Genomic DNA, 24662 nt, shown 5'->3' on the forward strand with positions numbered 1-24662 from the left:
TGAATAGGGAAGAGTTGAAAGCATTCCCCCTAAGAACTGGAACAAGACAAGGGTGCTCACTGTCACTATTTCTATTCAACATAGTGCTGGAAGTGTTAGCCAGAGCAATCAGGCAGGAGAAAGAAATAAAGGATATTCAATTTGGGAAAGTGGGGATCAAAGAAGCTGAGGGAGTATCTTTCTTTAAAATGAAAGTTAGATGAATAGTAGAAGACTAATTTTGAATCTTATTGTATTTATTTCTTATTTATCTTTTATAGGTGTTCTTATATTTAGATTTTTTTTAAAAGATGTAAATAAATTTATTTATTTTTAAAGTGCCTGCCTAGATTTATTTATTTATGGGTGTACCTAGAATGGAAGAGGAAACTGAGGCAATGGAGTATGCAGTGAGCCTGAAAGGGAGCAAGTAAGGTAGATTTCTGAAGCAGCTCTATGAAATTTGGAGTAAGTAAAAGAGCCCTTTGCATTTGTGTTGGATGTTTAGCTGATTAATTCATAAGCTGCACTCCTTCATACTCATTTGGAAAAGTAAATTAATGAATCACTTTTAAATGGGTCAGTGTACATTATATTTCTCAACTGTTTTTAAAATTATAAAAGTAATATATGCTCATTATAATATAGAAGTACAGAAAAGGACAAAATTTAGTACTTCCTCATAACTTTTCTACTCATATATGAAAACTCTGTATTCTTTTCATTTTTCTCTCTATGTGTGTATATATCAATAAGTGTGTATTTATCAGATCAAGGTATAATATTTATAATTTGTGTTTTTGTTCATATCATAAGAACATTCTCATGTCCTTAATAATTATTCATAGGCATCTTTTTTAAATGGCTGCATAATAGGGAAGCTTTTTCTTTTTGAAAAATAAATAAATACAGGTAGGCAGGGACTGAAAGCATTGCTTTTCTCAGACTGTTACTTTTCAGTAGAGGATAGAAAGCTTTCAAGTGTAACCTCAGAATAGCTTTGAAATGAGATGCAGTTTGGAAAAAATATATGGTGAGTCTGAGTTTCAAAAGGGTCATTGCCACTGTACTTCAAACAGGAAACAATGTATACTTAATGCAAAAATGTTTCTCTAGCTAGTTCCCTAACAATGTCTCTGTACCCACCCCATCCAAATAATGGCTTTGAGCTGAGTTTTTTATTATTCTTTTAAACAGAAGCTAACCAGAAAATTTCCTTATTATCACTATTCTCCTAGGCACTTAGAATAGAAATGTTGAAATCATTTTTACTCTCTAGACCCTGTGGAAATCTAATCAATTTACAAATCCTGTGGAGTCGACCTCTGATTTCTTCTACCTTGTCTCTTTCCACCTCTCCTTTCCTCAGTGGAGGCTTTCATTTTCTCTCACTATATTGTCACAGGAACATTCTGACTGACTTCCCTATTCTCCCACTGTTTCCTCTCCAAATTTACCCTTCCCATGGTGGTACCAGATATTTTTCTTAAATATAGATAAGAACTGGCCATCATTTTCCTGTTCAAGAGCTTTTTGTGTTTCTCACTGCATAAAAATTCTTTGTCTTCATGATGACCTCAGCCACCTTTCCATCATTACCTTCTGTCAGAGCTTTTGCCACTTCCATGCAACACATAGCCATATTTACCATCCACACTGCTCTTGGCATAGAGGAGATGTTGGAAAATCGAATGTTTTGTAAAGAACCCGTGCTTGAAATCCATCATCTTCATTTACAAAGTAGTCTGCAATACTTCTAGTTGAATGAATCCTGCATTGCTTCTAGGTGAATAAATCCATTTTTTTTCTGATGCTTCATTTCTAGGTGGTATAATTGAGAATATATACCTCACATCATGAGCATGGTTTTAGGCAGACAAAGCCTCAGAGATATGCAGGATCCATTCAGAAGATATTAAAATAATTTATGGAAGCCAGTGAAATACTAATTGAAGCAGTGAAGATTAGCTTTAAAATTGATGGTCATTGTGGACTTGCTTGTATAGCTAAAAATTCCCTTATGACATACCTTGAATCCCAGGAACGTGAACTAGAAAGCAACTCCTTTGTAAAATCTTGAGATATTGATTATAAAGCATTGTTTAGTCTTATAGTTGAGAAAGTGAGAAGAATCAACCTCAATATCTGTAGTTACATATCTCTTAGCCAAGACCTCTGCTACAACCTTAGTCAGCTAAACATGAAACCCCCAAATAGCTTGGGAAACCAGTCACAAAATGTGCATAATTGTTTTTTTGGTGGCTAGAGGTCCCTAATCCTGAACAGATTTAGATTAATTATAGAATGAGGAAGGAAATTAAAATCTTTTATTAATATTTTTTTAGGTAATAATTGTAAACCTTTAATAATGCATACATTTGTGTTTTTTAAGAGAATCTGCCAGATTAGATTATTTAACAAGTTGATTTTAGAATGTCAAGGAATTGATATTTTACTTGCAATTTTAAGATAAAAGATAAAGAATCTTGCCATTTGTAAATAGTATTGGAACATACAAGGAAGCTTAAGATACCTCATATTTTGTTTCATTTATTAGATATAAAAGAATGATTTAAATACTTGTGAGTCTTTTTATTCAGATAAAGTACTTAAAAAGAAAATGTAATCTATTAAATTTATAAATACAGGTTAAAATGTTTAAGGGGAATTTAATTAAGTCATAAAAACTCCCTTTAATGGTGACTGTAAAAATCTTGCTAAATTCATAAGTAGATCAGTACAATTATAAATTGAACTTGAAAGTTAAGTAAAATCTGGGCTTTTGAATTTATAACTTTAAAAATTAAATATTAAATTTGCAGACCAAAAGAACTTCTCATATATATATATATATATATATATATATATTTTTTTTTTTTTTTCTGTCCATGAAAGATGCCTTAAAACACCACCAAAATATTCACATTGTACCTCATAGGGTTGTTATGAGGAATATACAAGATAATATATTTATTTGGAATTACTTTGTAAATTCTAGAATATTGTAAAAAATATTAGATATTTTTCCTTCTAATTGTTTTTGCCCAATCTGTCACTTTAGTACAGAAAAATATTTACCTCTCCTTTCCTTTACATAACTGTCTGATCCATCCAGATCCTGCCAGTTAGTTTCTCCTCCCAGGTGGAACTTCTTTGTTTTCTACTCCTTTATTATAATACTTTGTATTTCTAGTGTAACACTTGTTACACTTTGTATTCTAGTGTAACACTTGTGTTTGTTGATGTTTGTGTGTGTTTTTCTTTACTATCATGTGGATTCTATATCTTCTTCAGCTCATTTTTTTAAAGTAAATATTGAGTCTCTGTTATATACTAAACACTGTATTCTGTACAAGGGACAGAGTCGTTAATAAGAAATAACATCTGTGTCTATATGTAGTAGGTAATGAATTATTGAATTTAGTTTAATTTGAAATTAAAAGCCATTCTGTCTAAAGAAAATTCTATAATAAAATTTTTATAAAAGCGATTGGCTAGTTCAGGAAAAAAATCAGTAAATGCAAAAGCAGAGAAGAAAAATTCAAAATACATTAAAGAAAAATTGAGGCTTCACCAATGTAGCAAGGAAGCACTCATTTTTCTCTTAGGCCTAACATGTTGTTTTAGTTAATATAAATAAGTTAGAATACAGTTTTGCAAAAATGATTGGAGCAGTAGAGGCTGGGGGAGGGTGGGAGTTGTTAGACAGGACTGTTGATCTTTAAGGAGAATCACTCAGTCAGTGCTGTCTGCCCTTTCTCATTATACAGATCTGCTGCCCACCTCCAAGTCTGTCCCTTCCTCCTAATCCACCACAGTCAGCAAGGCTGTTACCCTTTTTCTTTAGCCCAGCAGTCAATAACATTGATTTTTGTAGCACTAGGTGATTCTCACCTCTTCCCTCATTATCTCCTCCTTCAGGGCTAAACAAAGCCAGGTTCCCTGGTGTGCACCATAGTCTGCAGATCCTGTAAGACAGAAATGGCTAGAGGCAGGATTTAGGGCTTTGGCTGGGTGGGAGGGATGGTCAGTGCCATATAAAATCCTTCAGGAACATCCTGGGAAGAGTATTTTTGACATAGTCCTAAGTTAAGGGATAATATGTCCTCCAGAGAAAAAAGCATATAAAATGTCAATCTTGTGCACTGCAATTCCACTGAGTAGGTTAAGGGGGAAGAAAGCCCTAAGGTCTTACTTCTATGTATAATTCTTAGTGAACCTATTCAGAGAGATAGATACCACTCCTGGGGTAGAGGCCAGCTATTGGAAATGAATCAAAAGAGCAATAATACATAATGGAGCCATAGATGACCAGAGGAAATTCCAAAAAAAAAGAAGGAATTTACTCAATGATTGCTTATTATGTGCAAGGAATTTCTTAATTTTTATTTATTTCAATTCTTATGACAATCCAGTCAGGTGAGCGTTACTGCCCCCATTTAATAGACTCTAAAGCTTAGAGAGGCAAATGAACATACCCAACGTCACATAGCAAGAATATGTAAGGGCCAGTCTTTCCCCTACATACCACATTGTTTTCCAGAACCAATGACTTTTCTTTCTGAGAGTTTATGATAATTAGAGCTTTGATAATTTGAATGGAAACATGACCCCTCTGTTTAAAGATGAAGAGCAAAGTGTTGAAATTTGTTTTGATGCAGTAATCATATAAAGAAATGAAAACAAGGATTTTGTTGCTTAGCTAAGAGGAAAAGGGACTGGGAAAGAAACTTCAAGGACTGTTCAGGAAAGATTTAGCCCAGCCTGGTGAAGAGGTTCATAGATGCAAGGTTTCAAAGATAGTAAGAGGGATTTCAGGTTTCTGGACTATTCAGACTATAATTGTTGTGGACTTTCATGTGAATAAGCAAAGTTAGCTCTAGAAACCTTGCCACTTAATTCTGACAGCCCTAGGTTTGAATTTCTTGCTTACTTTTTACCAACTGTGTGAGCCTCAGCTAGTTATTTAGCCTATCTTAGCCTTAGTTTCCTCAACTGTAAAATAGGATGCTAATGTCTAGCACATAAACATAGATTTTGTTGTAAGACTTACATGTGCTAACACTTAAAAGCCCTTCATAGTGTTTTATACATAGGGGAAACAGGCTATAGTAGATTCCTTCCTTTCTCAGTGGTATCCACTCCTCCCCCAACACAACATAAAAGCTAATTTCCAGTCTTCTCTTCTGCTGAGGTGTAAGTAAAGGCAATGTTACCACTACCAGGGGAAATAAAATCCTTAACAATCTGTATCAAATTCAGCTATAACAATAAATTCTAAACCTAAACCCTCATGTGCAGGATGAATGTGGATGTCTCTAGGGCTATGTAGCAGTTTCTGATGATACATCCTAGAGCTGTGCTGTCCAATAGAGAAACTACTGGCCACATGTTGCTACTGAGCATTTGAAATGTCACTAATCTGAATTGAGATGCATTGAAAGTGTAAAATATGTACTGCATTTTGAAGGTTTAGTATGGGGAAAAGGTAAACTTTCTATTAATTTTGACTTGATTATATGTTGAACTGATAATATTTTGGATATACTGGGTAAACAAAATTTAGTATTAAAATTAATCATAACTGTTTCTTTTTACTTTAATATGGCTACTAGAAAATTTAAAATTGTATAATTGGCTCACATTTGTCATTCTTATTATATTTCTCTTAGACAATACTGTTCTGGAGACTAAAGGATAGACAAGCCTATAACCCTGATATTCTGAAGGAGTTTTTACAATCAAGTGGTTAGCTCTCTTTATCCCTATGCTGTAGGCTTTAAGGAGGACAGATTGGATGAATAAGACTCCTTTTAGCCCTGTAGTTCTGAGATCATGACACAATCATTGAATGTTAGCTTTTAAAGGGAACTTAGAGATTCCAAGTTTCAATTGTCAACCAAGGTCCAGAGAGGTTAAATGACTTGCCTAGACAGCTAATGTCCAGTACTTTTTGCATTAAAATGTACTGCCTCTCAAATGCATGACCATTCTTTTCAATGGAGAACTTAGATGTTTACATCGCCTTGCCAGAATGCAAACCCTGTCATTTGGGTGCAAACAGGTTTCATTGGAATGGAAAGCTTTCTCCTTTGCCCTGTTCTAAGTGGTCTCAGTGGAGAACTCCTATTTGATCTTCAAAATTATATACTAATGTAACCTCAGTGAATTGTTCCTACCCCAGGCAAACTTAGTTACTTTATTTTCTACTTTCTTTGCATAGCTCTATTTTAGCTCCAAATACACTATTTTGAATTGACGAACTCTCAGATAAACTCTTTAAGTCAAGGTGCTTGTTCTGTGAGCTCAGTATCAGGCACATGGGAGGCCTGCAGTAAATATTAGTTTAATGACCTGTTTCTTTGAATATACCCACAGACTCTTCTTTACATCCTAATTCTTATTATTCTATTCTTATTATTCAGTATCATTAAAATTTCAAAAAAACAAACAAAAAAAAACACCAACAGTTTTTTCCTCTCTCCATATATATATATATATATATACATACATATATGTGCGTGTGTATGTATATATAATTTTTCTTAATCATTCATACTTGAAAAATGCAATAATGTGTTGGAAATACCATTCTTTAATACTTATCTAAATCTACCAGTTAGTCATATCTTGAATTACCTCATCGAAGAGACCCTCTCTATATAAATGCAGTTGGACCTGTCAGTCAGGGGTGGATTGAGTAGGCCTGAAGAAGCCATGATTCATACAATCTCATTTCCATGGTGTATGCCTTAAATGCCACATCTTCAGTCAGCAGTTAGTCTCCCATGAAAACAAATTTAGCTTTGCATTCCCTTTGGGTTTTAAAAATGCACTTTTGAAGTTTGTGCTAGGAAGTACAAATGTATAGTCATACTAGCAATGTATTCCTTTTGGCCTTCTGGCTTTCTCAAGGTGTGATTTACAAATGGCTCCATTCCCCCATAAAACTGATTATAAATTGTGTATCTGTTGATACCCTCATTTTAGCATTTAAAATCTACGACATAGGCCGGGCGCAGTGGCTCACGCCTGTAATCCTAGCACTCTGGGAGGCTGAGGCCGGTGGATCGCTCGAGGTCAGGAGTTCGAGACCAGCCTGAGCAAGAGCGAGACCCCGACTCTACTAAAAATAGAAAGAAATTATCTGGCCAACTAAAAAAATATATATATATGTATATAAAAAAATTAGCTGGGCATGGTGGCGCATGCCTGTAATCCCAGCTACTCAGGAGGCTGAGGTAGTAGGATCCCTTAAGCCCAGGAGTTTGAGGTTGCTGTGAGCTAGGCTGACGCCAAGGCACTCATTCTAGCCCGGGCAACAAAGTGAGACTGTGTCTCAAAAAAAAAAAAAATCTACAACGGTTTAAAGAAGAAGGGAATGAGTTTTTCAGCTTGTCATGTCTTAGATTCAGTTCTTTTCTCTCTTTCTATGCAGATATGTCAGGATGGGGGACAATTTGAATATGTAGAAATCCTGGCTCTAGTCTCTTGGCCTGATTATTCCCATTTCTTTTTCATTGCCCCACACTTTTATTGCCAGGATGCAGAAATGGGAGACCTGTGCTGGCACAAGTCATCATATTTACAAGCACTGATGTAAGAAGTTTTTTTTAAACTCATGCAATGAAGACTTAGCTGTTCACTCATTCAACTTTCATTTATTAGACATCAACTATATTTTATCTACAGAGGCAGGAATTTTAGGTTTTTTTTTAAATTTAAGTTCTTGTTTCAGAGCTGAGGTAACTAAGAGACAATAAGTAACCTCCCCAAAAGCATCACTTATAGATAGAATATCTAGCACTCAAACTGAAATTTGTATGGAGTGAAAAATTTGTGCTCATTCTATGACACCACACTACTGCTTCAGAATATAAAAGAGATTGTGGCTTCCTCTAGTATGACACAGTGGTTAAGAATGGGGGAATATGGAGTTTCTCTGTGTTTCTACCAAGACTCACGACCCTATAGGTCTAGGTGGAAAGACCCTCACTCAGCTCTTTTAGTCTAGCTTCAGTGACTTGATCTATCAGTGTTTCTAATTTTGGAAGCTCTGGAAACAATCTGATTCTTCTGTGACATTGTTTTTCAATACAGAAAATGTCACCTGCTGTCCCCAACCCTTCAAATGTTTTGATTTTTCCTCCACCTCTAACACTGCTACTGTAAGATGTCTTTTATTTCTTACTGGGACTATTATAATATATTGCTAACTGAGGCTTCCTACATTTATTCTTGACCCACTCCAGCCTGTTTTCTGTACTGTAGGCAGAGAAAGATTTTTCAGGTATGAATTTGATTATGCCACACAAACACACTTGCTTGAAATGTTTAAAAGCCTTTCCCTTGCTTTGGATATGCTTTACAAGGTCCTTTGTGGTCTGTCTTGTCTACCATAGCCCTTTTATTCCCTTTGTAAGCCATATTCTTCTCTCCTCACTACAGTTGTTCAAAATATCAGACTTTTTTTCTGCTACACCCTTTGCTATATTCCTTCCCCAAAATGTCCTCTACCAACCCTTTATCTAGTTAAGTCCTACTCAACCTACAGATCTCATCTCAAACCTCCATAACTGCATGGAAGCCTTACCTGTCTCTCTATTCTAGGTCTGTCTCCCTGTATGAATTCTCATGTCATCCAAACCCATTATTTTAGCACTTACCACACTTTGCTAAAATATATCTATTTCTTGGATTATTCGATTACTACATATCTCCCCACTAGACTACAAATTCTGTGATGTTAGGAATCATATCAGTTTTGCCTACGTTATATCTGTAGGAGTTATGGGCATGATAAATGACAGAAGGAGGCAAGCATTTTTTCTATAAGCTGTCAGTTTATTTTCTCCAAATTATTATGCCTCCTATCTCAGATAATATATTTTTATTTGACAATATATCCATCATTTCTCCTTCTCTGACCTGGAGTATGCTAAGTATTGCCATCCCTTGGCTGTGTGTGTGTGCGTGTGTGTGTGTTACCCATGGTGTGGGTAATGGGAAACACATGTCAAATCACCAGGTATTGACTTTTTTCCTGTTACAAGCATGTTCCCCTATCCTACCTGCTCTATTTTGGTGTATGTTAAAGTTAATTTCTCAAGACTCCAAAAAAATTGCTTTAATATTAGTTCAAGATAAAAATAAAAAAAAGAAAAGAAAGAAATTTATGTCTATTACTAAAGAAAACAAAAATCACATAGTGTATTCCTAATGCAAATATTTTAAATGCTAGTTGATTGATCATATACTCTAGATACACCATGTGACTCCATTAGAACAATTATCTGTGCTAAATTTGTTAAACTAGGGATCTTAGTCTAGACTAGCTTTTAACTTCCAAATGAGATTTATATAAGGCATGTTTAAACTTTGAAGGAATTAGATTTTTATCATTGGTCTGATTTGCTTATAATTTAGAAAATCATTGGTTCTGGAGGTGGTATTAAAAATAAATTTTAGGAACATCTTAAACTGTACCGTGTGTATGCAATCAGCAAAACCCAGAATATAAGGAACTCTGTAGGTTAAATGGCTCAGCATTTTCAACAAATTAATCATAAGGAAAAGAAGGAGATGGAGTAGAAACCTATAAAGTATAACAGATGTAGAAAACTAAGCTATAGTGTCCAGGAGTAGACTGTAAAGAAATACAAGAAAGGGATTATTATAAAAGTCAAACTGTGATTACTTTTGAGGGAAAAGAGGGTATTTGATTGGCTTGAGGCACATGGAGAGTTCTGTGGTGGCTGGCAAAGTTCTATTTCTTGACCTGAGTGGTGATTACAGGAGTTTTGTCTTAAATAATTAATCCAATTATACATTTTGTGTGGTTAGCTATATTTCCATTTTATTTTATAACAAAAAAGTTTTTAACATACAGAAAAAATGGAAAACATTTTATTACCAATCTTTTTATATTTCAAATTCAAAGGTCTCAGGAGGCTAATGTTTTGAGCAACAGATTCTACTGGGGCCTGTCTTTTAATAGTATAAGGAGAAAGCATTGTATAAATTCTTAGAGTTTGAACAGTTTTTAACATTGGAGGAGAGACAAAGGTAGTAGTAGAAAAGAGGAACCTGGACACAGACACATAAAGCAATTAGAAAAACTTCCAGATCTATTTCTAAACAAATAAAAATTTAGGTCAAATGAATTGGCCTAGGAGAGATATATTTTATACATCCTGGTAAATATCAAGTACTCATTAAAGTAAATTTCTCCCTTCCTTCCTTATTTTTCACCTCAAAAATGGAAGAAAATTTGGTATATTCATACTTTGGGAGGGCTTTGACAGGGAAATGGAGAAACTGCATCTATTCCATAAATGTTTATTTTTTTGCCTCTTTTGTGCATTAGACACTGTTTTATTAAAACTTCCCAATGACCCTTTAATATTGGTTTATTATCCCTATTTTACAGATGGGGAAAATCTAAATGAAGGAAATAATTTTGATAGTTTGACTTAAAGGACAGATAGGATTTGAACCCTCAGTTATGGGCAGCATAAAAGGCATTCCCAGCAAAAGAAAAAAAAAAATTAGCTTGCAACAATATGTGACAGCAAGAAAGTGTAGGAAAGATTTGGAAAACAGTATTGTCTAATCTTGTTAGAAAATGAGATCAGAAAAAGTAAACTGGGGCCATATCATGAATGTCAGTGTGTGGCATTATTACCTAAGTTGGTAAGTTATGGAAAGTTATTAAAGGTTTCGGAGTGGAAAAACATGTTATGAAGTTTTTGAAATTTTACTTGTTCTGGTGCATCTAGCACCTGATTAGATAAACAAAGGTATATAATTACAACTGAAATGAAATTTAGGAAAGGGTAACTTTAAAGAAAAGGAAGTATGTTATTTTTAGTAGAGACAGGGTCTCACTCTTGCTCAGGCTGATCTCGAACTCCGGAGCCCAGGCAACAGAGTGAGACCTGTCTCAAAAAAAAAAAAAAAAAAAAACAAAGGAGGTATGTTACTACATAGTAGGTAGAATATGGATAGAATTTCTTGCACCATTATGTAAAAGAGGAAATAGTGTAACGTTTTAAGGCTTTGTGTATATGTTGTCTAATTGTTCTGCCAGAAAGGTTTTATTGGTTTTATACTCTCATGAAGTGTATGTAATAGAGCCAATTTTAAAGAACTATTATTAAAACTGAGTACCTTTATCTTGTTTTGATAATGTTTACCAGTTTGGTTAAAAATTTTATCCCAATGTTGGTTCATTTCCTATATTCTTTAATAATGTTGAATATTACATAGGCTTAATATTCATTTGTATTTCTTCATTTGTGAATTTTCTTTCATATCATATTATTGAAAAAAAGGAACTTTTATTCTCATTTATCTGTAAAACCTTTTTACATATTAAGAATAATAATGATTTTTATTTATCACCTGTTGCAAATATTTTTTCTGAGGGAGAGATAATTTGCCTTTAACCATTCTTGGCTATATATTTCAATGTACCAAAATTTAAAATTTCTATGTATTTGTGTCCTTCTACTTTTAACACCCTCTAAAATTTGATTCTTACTAAAAATATTTGAAGTAGATAAGGAACTATAAAATTATTCTGATTTGTAGTTGAAGGAAACAAAATTCAGTAACTTGGATCTGGTTTTACTTGTATGATCATATGACTTTTTCAAACATGTATAATGTGGAGATATTGCTGTATATCTCAGAGGAAGATATGTTATTTGATTCAACTAAATTTATGAACAATACCAACTACCAGGGATATAAAGATGACCAAGAGATATTCCTGCACCTGAATAGCTTATATTCTAATAGGACTTTCTGGTATATATGAACATATACCATTATGATGATGTAAGCAAACTTTACGGGAATAGAGGGACTTGGCTAACTATGCCCAGAGTTGTTAGAGGAATTATGAACTTATAAAGGATAAGTAAGAAGTAGAGAATTTCTGTTAGTTAGAACATAAGGCATGAAATTAGTGAAAGATGGTGATTTGTTTTGGAAATAGCAAATATATCTTCTGTTTACTGTGTTCAGAGTGTGAGGAAGGTTTTGTTAGCAAGATATGGTTTGGGGTAATACTGTGAATGTCTTTATATTCTCTATCAGGAAGTTTGGAATTCATTATGTTGCCATGTTTTATATCACTATCAGTCTAATTTTTCTGAAGTTTTAAAATAGGAGATTGTCCTAACCATATTTGTGTTTTTAGGAGAATTATTCTGGTAGGAGAGTTGGAAAATGGCCAAATGTGGAATCAGACCCTCCCCTAAAATGATGAAGAGAGTTAGGAAGCTTTTTTAATTCTTCAGAAAAGAGGAGGTAAAGTCTTAAACTATGAGAATAGGTTGGGAGAAGGAGGAAGGAACCACACTGAAGAAATGTTTAGGGGAGAGACAGTAAGATTTAATATGTGAGTTATGGGAGTAAGGGAGAGGAAGAAGCTTAGACTTTCATATTTTCAGCTTGGATAACTGAATAGATTATGGTGTTATTAGCTATCCTAGAGAATTTCATCAGAGAGCAGATCTGGAGAAGAAAATAACAGTTTCCACATGTTGAGTACCGGTTACCAACAGTAAGCCCTGGGAGCAATTCAGTAGACAGCTACATGTGCCAGTTTGTATCTCTGGTGTGAGCACTAAGCTGAAAATGGAAATCTGGCCAGCATCACCATATAGGTAATGGTTGAAATCACAGGCATGGATAATATTTACCAGGGAGACTGAAGAGTGAAAGGAGAAAAATCTATGGATAGACCCCTGCGGGATACCAACATTGAGGCGAGATGTTGTAAAGATCATATCCTGTATCTGAAAGCACTTTGTGAGTGGTAAGGCACTTTTCAGATATAAGGGATTATTACTATTCTTATTATAATTATTAAGAATTTCAGCTTCTATAAGTGCATGGAGATAAGTAATACCACATGATGTACTAAAGCAGAAAAATAGTTGCCATTTTAACCTCAGAGGCATTGTAAAAATCTACAGGCAGATTCTTTATAAAAACATTTCAAATTCTAAGGTAAAAGAAGTCTTTGTCAAGACTAAACAAGAGCCAGAGCTCTTAGTTTTGCTTGCTCCAACTGTAGCCATGGATTTGCCATCTGGGAATTTGTAGTAACTGTAAGCAAGTATGTTACCACTGAGTCATCTCCCATGGAGTGCCGAAGAAACAAGGCCTGGGTCCAGATTTCCATTCAAGAATTTTACAAAACTGTCTTCCAAGAAAGCCTAAGGGATTTTCATGAACAATACTGACTTGAAATTTATATATAGGTTTTGCTTATATTTGTAATGTTGAAGATTTTGTTTATTCAGATTACAGGAAGAAAATCAAATAATTCCTTATTATCACCTATATATTCATCTCCCAAAATATTTTAGATTTATTTTTTATTTGTATAAATTTAGGAGGTACTGTGCAATTCTGTTACATGGATATATTGCACAGTGGTGAAGTCTGGGCTTTTGGTGTATCCGTCAACGCAAATTTTATACGTTGTACCTGTTAAGTAATTTCTTATCAACCACCCGCCTCCCATCCTCCTATCCTTCCTTGAAGGAAAACTCCTTCTATAGGAGTTTTCAAAACTCCTATGTTTTGCATTTAGTGTTGCAAACTCAGCCTTCCTCTTTTCTGTTAATTTGAAACTAAGGAAATTCTTATTCCATAAATTGTGTGGTATGATAGAAACATCTAAAGAATTTGAATTATAATACATAAAGAGTTTGTATTACACTTTTGATACTTGTTGATGTGGAACTTTATTTCTATGAGTTACTTCATCTGCAAAATGGGAGTAGTAACAGCTACTGTAAATAACACTATAAAAACACCAACATTTTAAGCTGTAAAACTTATTATAAATCTTTTATTCAACATAGTGCTGAACGTCCTAGCCAGAGCAATCAGACAAGAGAAGGAAATCAAGGGGATCCAACTGGGGCAGAAGAGATCAGAGCAGATAGCTCTTTGCTGACAATATGATCTTATATGTAGAAAAACCCAAATATTTTGCCAAGAGACTACTGGAATTGATTAATAAATTCAGGAAAGTCTTAGGTTACAAAATCAATGTACACAAATCAGTAGCATTTATATACTTCAGCAACAGTCAAGCTGAGAACCAAATCAATGACTCAATACCTCTCACAATAGCAACAAAGAAATAAAATACCTAGGTGTATGTTTAACTAAGGAGGTGAAAGACCTCTCTAGTGAGAGCTATGAAACACTGAGGAAGCAAATGGCAGAGGGCATAAACAGATGGAAAACCATACTATGCTCATGGATCAGCAGATTCAACGTTTAACAATGTCTTTACTACCCAAAGTGATCTACGTATTCAATACAATCCCTATTAAAATACCCACATCATTTTTCACAGATCTAGAAAAAATACTTCTACGCTTCATATGGAACCAGAAAAGACCCCATATAGCCAAAGCAAAATGAACAAAGAGGGAGGCATCAATTTACCAGACTTCAAGCTATACTACATAAGACTATAGTAACCAAAACAGCATGGTATCAGGACAAGAACAGAGAGATAGACCAATGGAACAGGACTGAGAACCCAGATATAAAACCATCCCCATATAGTCATCTGATCTTTGACAAAAACATACACTGGGAAAAAGAATCCTATTTAATAAGTAGTGATGGGAAAATTGGATAGCCACAAGTAGAAGACTGAAACAGCACCTCTCACTTCTCACAAAAATCTGTCATGATGGATAATAGACTTATACCTAAGCCATGAAACTCCAATAATTCTAGCAGAAAATGTTGGAACAACTCTTATAAATGTTGGTCTAGGCAAAGAATTTATGAAGAAGACCCCAAAAGCAATCACAGCATCAACACAAATAAATAAATACATGGGATCTCATCAAATTAAAAAGCTTCCACACAATCAAAGAAACTTTCATTACAGTGAATAGACACCCTACAGAATAGGAGAAAATATTTGCATGCTACACATCCAATAAAGGTCTAATAACTAGAATCTATATAGAACTCAGGAAAATCAGCAAGAAAAAAATCAAACAACCCCATTAAAAATTAGGCAAAGAATGTGAATAGAAACTTTTTAAAAGAAGACAGACTAATGGCCAAGAAACTTATTAAAAATTATGCAACATTGCTAATCATCAGGGAAATGCAAATCAAAACCACAATGTGATATCACCTAACTCCAGTGAGAATGGCTTTTATCAAAAAGTCCCAAAATAACAAATGTTGGCATGGGTGCAGAGAGATAAGAACACTCATGCACTGCTGGTGGGACTGCAAATTGGTATAACCTATATGGAAAGTAATATGAAAATGCCTCAAAGAACTAAAAGTAGACCTACAATTTGATCTGGCAATCCTACTACTGGGTATTTACTCAAAGGAAAAAAAGACATTCTATAAAAAAGACATCTGCTCTAGAATGTTTATAGCAGCACAATTCACAATTTCAAAGATGTGGAAACAACTCAAGTGCCCATCAATACTCAATCCAATGATTAGATTAATGCAATGTGGTGTATATATACCATGGAGTATTACTCACCCATAAAAAATGGTGAACTACCTATTGTATGATCCTGAATGGAGCTGGAGCCCATTCTTTCAAGTGAAGTATCACAAGAATGTAAAAACAAACACTACATGTACTCACCATTAAATTGATATTAATTGATCAACACTAAAGTGCATATATGGGAAGTAAGATTCATAGGGTGTTGGGAAGGTGGGGGGAGGAGGGGATGGGTAAATTCACACATAAAGGATGTGGTGTATGCTGTCTGGGGGATGGGAACACTTGTAGTTCTGACTCAGGTGGTGCAAAGGCAATTTATGTAACCAAAGTGTTTGTACCCCCATAATATTCTGAAATAAAAAAAATAAAAAGAGATTTAACTCATTCGAGACTCATGAGATACAAGAATAGTATATATAAATAGTTTTGAGAATTATATGGTAAGCAATTATAAATTATTTCATTAATTTTTAAAAATATAGATGAATATCTATGATACTATATTATTGTTTATATGGGTCTCTTCTATAGATGAAGCCATGTCAAGGACAAGAGAATATCTTTTACTCTTTTGCTTTCCTAGTGCTTTGTATAGTGTCTGCCACATGGTAATTTCACAGATGTTTGTTGAATGAATATTTGCTGGAGACACTAGGCTTTGGTTAAATAAATAACCTCAGATTGAGAGCATCAGCATCAAAAGAACATAAGGGTCTATTTAAATGTAAAATTATAGTAACTGTCTTACGATTCTGAAAGAGATTGGTTTTAAAAATGTATTTTGGTTAATGGAATAATATAGTTTAAGATTAGTTAACTTTTACCAAATGTTGAATCTTGATAGATACCCATTCTGCTAAGTCTAAAAAGAGGTATGGCATTTTGCAAATCCATTATTGGATATTGATTGTGTAGTATTAAGGCAGAAAGCCAACATTATCTCTTTAGTAAAGTGTGTAACTTGGCTATGACATCTCTCATCCCATTGATTGTCAGATATATTTCAGAGACCTAGGTCTCGGTTTCATTATCTTCCTCATCCTTTCCTTCCCAGCCTGTGACCCTCCTGAAGCCTGGGGCTTATTAGAAGAAGATTCTCAGTGACTCCCACTCTGGTCATTGCCACTGAAATTTGTTATAATTTTCCATAGCATTTACTGTATGAAACTTTATTATGGTTATTGGTGAAAGTTTTTTCTATTAAGCTGAAAACATGGTGTCAGGGTTATATTTTCACTTTAAATCTATTTTTTATGTTTATTAATTGTTTTTTCCCTGTACATTAAATACATTGTATCCTACCTTTTCTTTAATTATCTGTTTCACATAGGGGCTTACTAAGTATTTGAGGGAGGAAAAAAGGAGAAAAAATAGAAGAAAAACATGAACTTTAGGGAATCAGGATAAATTATTATAATGATCTTCAATGGCCTTGAACACTGTATACTGCAGATTAATACTGAAGTTGGCATGTTGATCTCAACAGTTTAAAATAACATATAATTTAAAACCTTAACCAGTATAGTTAAGAAGTTGGGTAGGTGATAAAAGGAGAAAAATTCTCAAGAAATGGATTTCCATTTCAGTTGCACAAGATTATTTTAAATGTGTAAAAAATAAATTAAACAGCTAAATTAATTTAGCTTTATCTCAACGATCTAGTTGTGAATGACCATAATGTTGTTTCTTACTATGAAATAACCACCAAATTTAATGCTGTGAATATATACATTACTATATCTATAATTTCTTTATATTTTAATCAGTAAGCTTTATGATATAAATAAAATAGTTGACTAATTGAGAATTTGAAATTGTTAAATTATGCAGAAAGTTATATTTCTTTTATAGAAGAATGTAATTCTCTAGTTACTTTTTTATTCCCCCAATAGAGTAAAAGCATGTTGAAGACAAACACGCTTTTATTTATCATTGTATTCCCAGTGCCTGCCACAGGGTTTAACACTTAATATAGCACAGAATATCTGTGGGCTGAATGAATGTCTATATTGCCTAATTTATTTACTAAGATTAGAGTTGTTTTCATGTTTGGGTTAGGTTTTACCTACAATCCTAGATTTTTAAATTCATATCCATGCCCTTGATAACTAAAATGATTTGAGAAAGAGAAGTCTGAAGTGTATTATTTGCCAGAAAGAAAAAGTTTTCAGTAATATATTAAATATTGCTTCTGATAAAATATATAAATAATTATTTATTCTACAAATTAGGTAAGAGCCTTTCTTATCACTGGCAATTATAAAAAAACTGAAGGTCAGAGAAAATGTTCTTAATGATCTAAGGCAGATGTTCTCAGCCTAGAAATAATTCCCAGGAGTTCAGCCATGTACCACTAAATGCTGCCTTAACTCTTTCAGACCACTAGGGTACTATTGAATTCACTGAAGCTGCCATTTACCAAATGGTACCCCAGTGTTCTCACTCAGTTATTGCAGCTTCCAGAAGGGCCCATGTCTTTCCAGAGAGCAGTTTTAACATTGGAAAAATCTGGTCCAGAGTATATTTTCCCAAGGTGATGCTTTAAAAATAAACAAACAAGCAAACAAAAACAGCTAGAACATAGCCTTACCTTGTAGCATACACAGACAATTCTTTGTGTACATACACTTCTGAATGATGAAGATGCTCCCTGTTTCTATTTTGTTCACCACAATTTCCAGGTAGAATTAGAATAGATCATGTGGTAGCTTTATTTAAAACTAAAATTTAAATAACATAATGGCTTATAGGACCAAATAATATTGGTACTCTCATACTTTCAAAGTTCTCTTAAGCAGAAGGGGATACTGGAGGCGGCAGGGAGAAGGGGAGTTATGAAAGAAAAATGTCACAGGTATTTTTGGATGTTACAATATTTGTTTTACAGTGAAGTCCCTTGGGCCCCAGTAATTGCTAGATGCAAGTGAGATTAGCAACATTTTTAGTCCTTTGTATTTTAATTTAGTCATGTGGGTTAGCTAGGAGGCAGCAGTGTTGAAATAATTGTGGCAGTGACTCAGATTTAACATTTGCTACACAGTTAGATTTTCTTTAGGTCAACCAAAGCAGATCAAACTTTGCCTTCAGCAAACTTTCCTCAGATCTATTGTAATTTCATCAAAGGGTGGGGAAACATGACACTAGATGGGGTTTAGTGTTTGAAGAACCATTACATATTCTTTGATATATTCTTCCTAGGTTTTGATGTTTTCTCTGTTCAATGGAATATAAGTTTTATTCATCTAATTCCTTTTTCAAATAGTGGATAATTTAGTGATTTATTCTTGTGGCCAGAGTTAAGCCCATTTTAATGCCTCATTTCAATACTTATTCACTCACTCACTCACTCATTCACAAAACATTTATGAGTTCCCACCATGCAGCTTCTGAACAAGTGGTAGGGATAGAAAAATGAATAAAATTCAGTCTCAGATATCAAGGAGTTTTACAGTTTAGTGGAGAGAAGCAGGTATATGAATGAATAATTAATTTACAGTGTAATTATAGCTATAATAGGGGTATACACAGCATGCTACAGAAACACAGAGGAGCAAATGACTAAATTAAATCTGAGTCTTGGTTGGGGAGGGGAACTGACATTTAAGTTGGGCCATGAGGATAGGCCATGAGATCTTTTTAGTAGAAAAGTCAGATTGGGTGAGAAAAAGTATTCTGGGAAGAGAGAGTGCCTTGTAGATTAGAACAGAGGAGGAGGTAGGGGAACTTGGTATATTTGGGCATGGAAGCGAAGGAAAGAGAGTTTTCAGAAAAAGATAAAAAACTGTGGCAAATTCTCCAGAAAAGTCAAGTGGGACAATAAATGAGAAATGATTCTGAATTTGGCATTTAGCAGTTTTCTAATGCCAAAGAGCATTTTTAGTAGAAGGGTAGGGTCAGGAGCTAGTTTGCTGTGTTATAAGAGATGGAATGACATGATGAAGATGATGCAGGAGATACTGAATACTCTTATAAAAGGATAATAGAAGGATATTGAAAAGATGGTACCTGGAGAAAGAAGCATGGATTATAAAAGGTTTTAGGGATTGAATATATTTGATTTTGAGATTGAGAAAAGAAACCAGTAGAGCAAAACCATGAAGATACTATTCAAGCAAAAGGCTATTCTTTTTTTTTTAATTGCAGCATTTTATGGGAGTATAAATGTTTAGGTTACATATATTGCCTTTGCCCAACCCAAGTCAGCTTCAAGCATTTGCATCCCCCGGACAGTGCACACGGCACCTATTAGCTGTGTATATACCCATCCCCTCCTCCCCTCTTCCATCTGCCTGACACCTGATGAATGTTATTACTATATGCGCACTTAAGTATTGATCAGTTAATACCAATTTGATGGTGAGTGCATGTAGTGCTTGTTTTTCCATTCTTGGGAAAAAGACTATTCTTGTTTAATAAATTACTGGAATATTCCAGATGTTTAGATATTTTTGTACCCCCTGTATGCTTGGCTAATACAAACTTAGCTTATTAATTAAAGGTAGTCATGTAAAAACTAGGTAGAATAAAAAGTACATTTTAATTGTGTACACTGACCTTTTGTTTTGTTGTATCTTTACAACCTGAAGCTTATATTTCCAATTTAAAATTGTTTTTTCACACTTAGCTTTGAGTTAATTAGTGGATAATTGTAAAGATCCTTCTCATACTTATCTACCATCAAGTTTACTGTTTTCAAAGTAGAAAAAGCAAGCTTAATTTGAAATGGACTTCAATCTTTTTTACATGTGCTCATGTATTTTTTCCAACAATAATACTTCATACGGGCAAAAACTAAATGTTCTACATTATTTTTGGACCATTTTGCCTAATATTTTCACATAGCCAGAAATCTAGTAAGTGTGAATTATCTTAAGTGTTTCACTCTAATGATTTTACAAAATTTTAGACTCCTGCCTCCCAAAGCCTTAGTACTGGGAAATACTACGTAATTGAGTTATATATTTGTTTCCTTAAAACTTAGTATCTAATTTTTATTTAGTCTTTTTTTTAGGAAGGTCACAGCAGAACTTAATATTTCTACCCTCCTGGAAATTTTAGGAGGATATGTGATGAACATTTTCAGTAGAAGGCTGTTCACTTGAGAAGGATGTAGGATAAAAGAGTTCTTGGGAAAAATGATCATGTTTCCCAGATACCAGGATAACTCATAGTTGAAGAGAAGAATATAAAGATTATTTTAATTCCTAGAAATTTCCTTTGGAAGTAGGAAAGAAACAAGAGCATGTCCTTTCTCTAGGGTCATTTAATAACTACCAAATAACATAAGGTCATTTAATAACTGCTGAATTCACAGAACATGTTTAACCTATATTGCTCATAGCATCATTGTGTATAATTGCAAAAACTAGAAACAACCCAAATGTCTATCTATATATACATTGCGACTTATTAATACATTAGAATACTATGTAGCAGTGAAAATGAATGAATTACTCATACAGACTACAATACTGGTAAATTTTAATGATAGTATTGACTAAATAAGAGAAGACTAATAATATTGACTAAATATATAGTATGGTTCTATTTATATAAAGTTCAGAAAAGGCAAAATTAGCAAGTATTACTTAGGGATACACATATATATATATATATGATAACCACAAAGAAAAGCACAGGAATGATTAACACAAAATACTTTGGGGTGGGTGAAGGAGTGTGATTTTATTGGGGATGGGTATATCTGATGCTTCAGAGACAATGGTAACAATATATTTCTTAAACTGGTTGGTTGGTTGGTACATGGAAGCTCATTTTATAATTTTTAAAATTATAAGTAGTTGTACATACACAACTACTGTGTGTATATTAGTTCCCCCTTAGCCACAGGTGATAGAGTTCAAGACCTCCACTGGATGATGAAACCGTAGATAGTACTGAACTATAAATATATATATATATATATATATACACACACACACACACACACACACACATATACATATACATACACACACTATGTTTTTTTCTGTACATACATATTTATGATAAAATTTAATTTACAAAGTTTAATTTATAAATTAAATAAATTAGGCACAGTAAGCAATTAGCAACAATAACTAATAATAAAATAGAACTATTGTAACAATACATTGTACTCATCTATTTTCTGACCACAGTTGACCACTTGTAACTGAAACTACAGAAAGGAAAACCACAGATAAAGAGTATGTGTTTATGTTCTTTTTATATGCATCATTTATTTTATAATAAAAATTACAGCATTATCTGGCATAAGATGAGAACTCAATAAATGATATGTTCTATTATTACAATTACTATCTATTGTTATCATTGTTACTCAATAAATACTTGTTAAATGAATCACGACTTCTCTTATCAAAGATTTGTTAGATTTGTCCAGATTTCTTGCTGTTGATGGCAGTAGGGCATCATGACAGGAAATCTTGGAAGGAAAAACTCACAGCATTTAAGCATCCAGGTCTTTAATGAGCATCTAACTATCCAGAAACATTTGGGTAGTTGACTAAATTCTCCATCTTCACCTCCATGTTTGGCACTATTTTGGTAGAACTTCTGCTTGTTGTAGAACTTGTGTATAACTCTGAATAATAATTTGGTGTTGGCATAAATAAATTAAAGATCATATTTTCCTTCTGAATCCAAATATTAATAGAAGTCTACAAAATGTATATGGAAACTAATAGTTTAAGCAATTTGCTGTGTCAGTATTCCACTTTCTATGTTTCCTCCTCACGGAAAACTCAACTCAATTGAACCCATTCTCAATGTCATTGTTTTCTGTGCTTATTCCTAATTGATCAATTAAGCAGTTAATAAATATATATTGGGTAGCTATGGTGTATCAATTAATACATTCATATATTTAAAATATTCATAAAAGCAGTTATTTGTTGCAAGTTTACCAAGTGGCAGCTGACCTGTTAAATGTTTACATGCTCTACCAGGGTCTTAGTATACTGTCTGATTTCTCAGATTGCATAAGATATTGTTTGTTCCTCATTCTCAGCTGACTATTACAGTGCATACCTCAGCTCTTAACTTGATATGTGAATACCAAATACTTATCTCAAACTATAACCTCACATTAATCTATAGTCAATAACTATTAAATCTTGGCTCAGAGAAACAGTACTGTTTGGAATATTGTCTTAAGGCAATCTTTGCAGAATTTTGGAGAACTCCTCTTTTAATAAAACTAAAAACTATCTTCCTTTTAACCTAGCACTTGTGTGCTTCCTATTGCCTCCAGAATTACTTTATTGAACTATAATTTTAAATGATGTTATAGGGGTATGTGGTAATTAAAGTGAAGCAATGGAACCATTGCTCTAACTACTGTAAAGTGCCACCATCATACTAATCTTAATCAGAGCCATGGAAGAAATACTTTTGTGACCTCATTTGATTCCTAAGTAGTTTGCCTTGATCTTTTTGTTCGTTTCTTTTATAATAAGGTCACAGTGAATCAGGGCATTGATAATGTCTTTCTCCCATCATTTCTCCCATCATTTGTGACCCTCCAGTATATGTTCAATATTTAACCATTTCTCTTTTGAAAAATGGCATCACTGTGGTTCCGCTACATCTTTCCTACTTCTGTTTTCTCTTCTTTACAACCTTTTTCAAATTAATCTTTATTTTTTAATTTAAAATTTTATCATGTTTGCATATCTCAAATCTTCTCTAAAATGAGGCAAATCATATAGATTAGTTAAGTAACCATAATTTTATAATTCTATAATTCAATAATAACTTGCAATTTTTTAGATAAGAATGTTTAAATAACTAATTCAATGTCATACAACTTGTGAATGATAGAACCCGTATTCAGATCCAGTCTGTGCTAGGGATTCAGAATGAATGAGATAGTCCTTGCCCTATGGAACCCCCTCTGCTTTGTGAGGGCAGAAATAGACCTAAGCTGACCCAGCTAAACATGATGCTTAGAGTCTGCAAAAGGTATCAGCAGTTGTGCTGTGGTGAATGACCCTGACTTAAATTATGGATATCCTGGGCCAGAGGCAGGAGATTGGTCTCAACATCTCTGAGCATGTGGCTTAAGCAGTGAGCCTTCCACCTCTATCCCAGGAGACACATGTCACAGGGTGATCCTTGCCTGATCCATGTGGTACAGAGTATGATTGGTCCTAAATCCCAATAATGCCTCCCTCCTGCTCCTTCTAACTGTATGGCTACTTTCTTCTTCAAAAACTTCCCCACTTTAGAACCTCATATTTTTCAAATAATTCTCTTTTTCTTCACTGGAACAAGAATGCAGAGTTAGCTATTTTTCTTGTATGCTGTCTATTAGAAACCATTATTTACTAAGTACTCCACCAAGTGGGAGATTCAGAAATTTGTGTGTGTGTACACATGTGGTGTATATGTGTATATATACTAAATTACATAATATAATTTGGGGGCTGAACAAAGCATTATATGAGAATAGCAGATTCATGAAATAGTAGTTCATAGAGTATATGTGGTGAAGAAGAGTGGACAGAAGATTAAGTGGGGGAAGTTGGAAGGAAGGGGCGATTTAGGAAAAATTATTTAGGTGAAATGCAGTTTAAAGAGTAATTAAAAGCTAAAGTGTTGTTGATGACCTTGACTATACAAGGAGTTCAGAGAAGAGCAGCCAAGAAGGCTTTACCTAGGAAGCCAGGCTTGAGAGCCTTTGAAAGATGGGGAGATTTAATCAGGCAAAGAAAGGATGGCATTGTGTACATAGATTTATAGAACCCTAGAGACTATAATTCAATTGAGACTGTTTTCCATAAGCCTCACAGAAAATTGGTTTCATAAAATTCTAAACACTTCTGAGATTATTCTCAAATTTCTTATGTGTATGATTTATAATATCCAATCAGGTCATAAGCACCATGAAGCCTATGCCGTTTCCTCTATTTCTTCTGTATTTGTACAGTGTGGATAGGACAATGAGTGATCTAATCTAATACTTTCCAATAAATGCTTATTAATTGATAATCTTGTGAAATAATAATTATAATAGAGTCCACTTACACACAGTTCCTCTATCCCAGTCAGATACACTCATAACATTTGAAGGGCTCGAGGCAAAGGTACAAATGGAGGCCATATACTAAATAGTTAAAAGTTCTAAATCAAGCTAACAAACTGTTACTGA

At 33.9% G+C, this 24662-nt stretch overlaps 1 protein-coding gene across 4 annotated transcripts in view; it reads left to right on the forward strand.

Annotated features, from left to right (window-relative positions):
• DLG2 (discs large MAGUK scaffold protein 2) overlaps nt 1–24662 on the forward strand; it is a 1739579-nt gene that overhangs the window by 489640 nt on the left and 1225277 nt on the right. The window lies entirely within an intron of this gene.

The sequence above is a fragment of the Lemur catta genome, chromosome 7 (genome assembly GCF_020740605.2).
Source record: "Lemur catta isolate mLemCat1 chromosome 7, mLemCat1.pri, whole genome shotgun sequence".
NCBI classification, from domain to species: Eukaryota; Metazoa; Chordata; class Mammalia; order Primates; family Lemuridae; genus Lemur; species Lemur catta.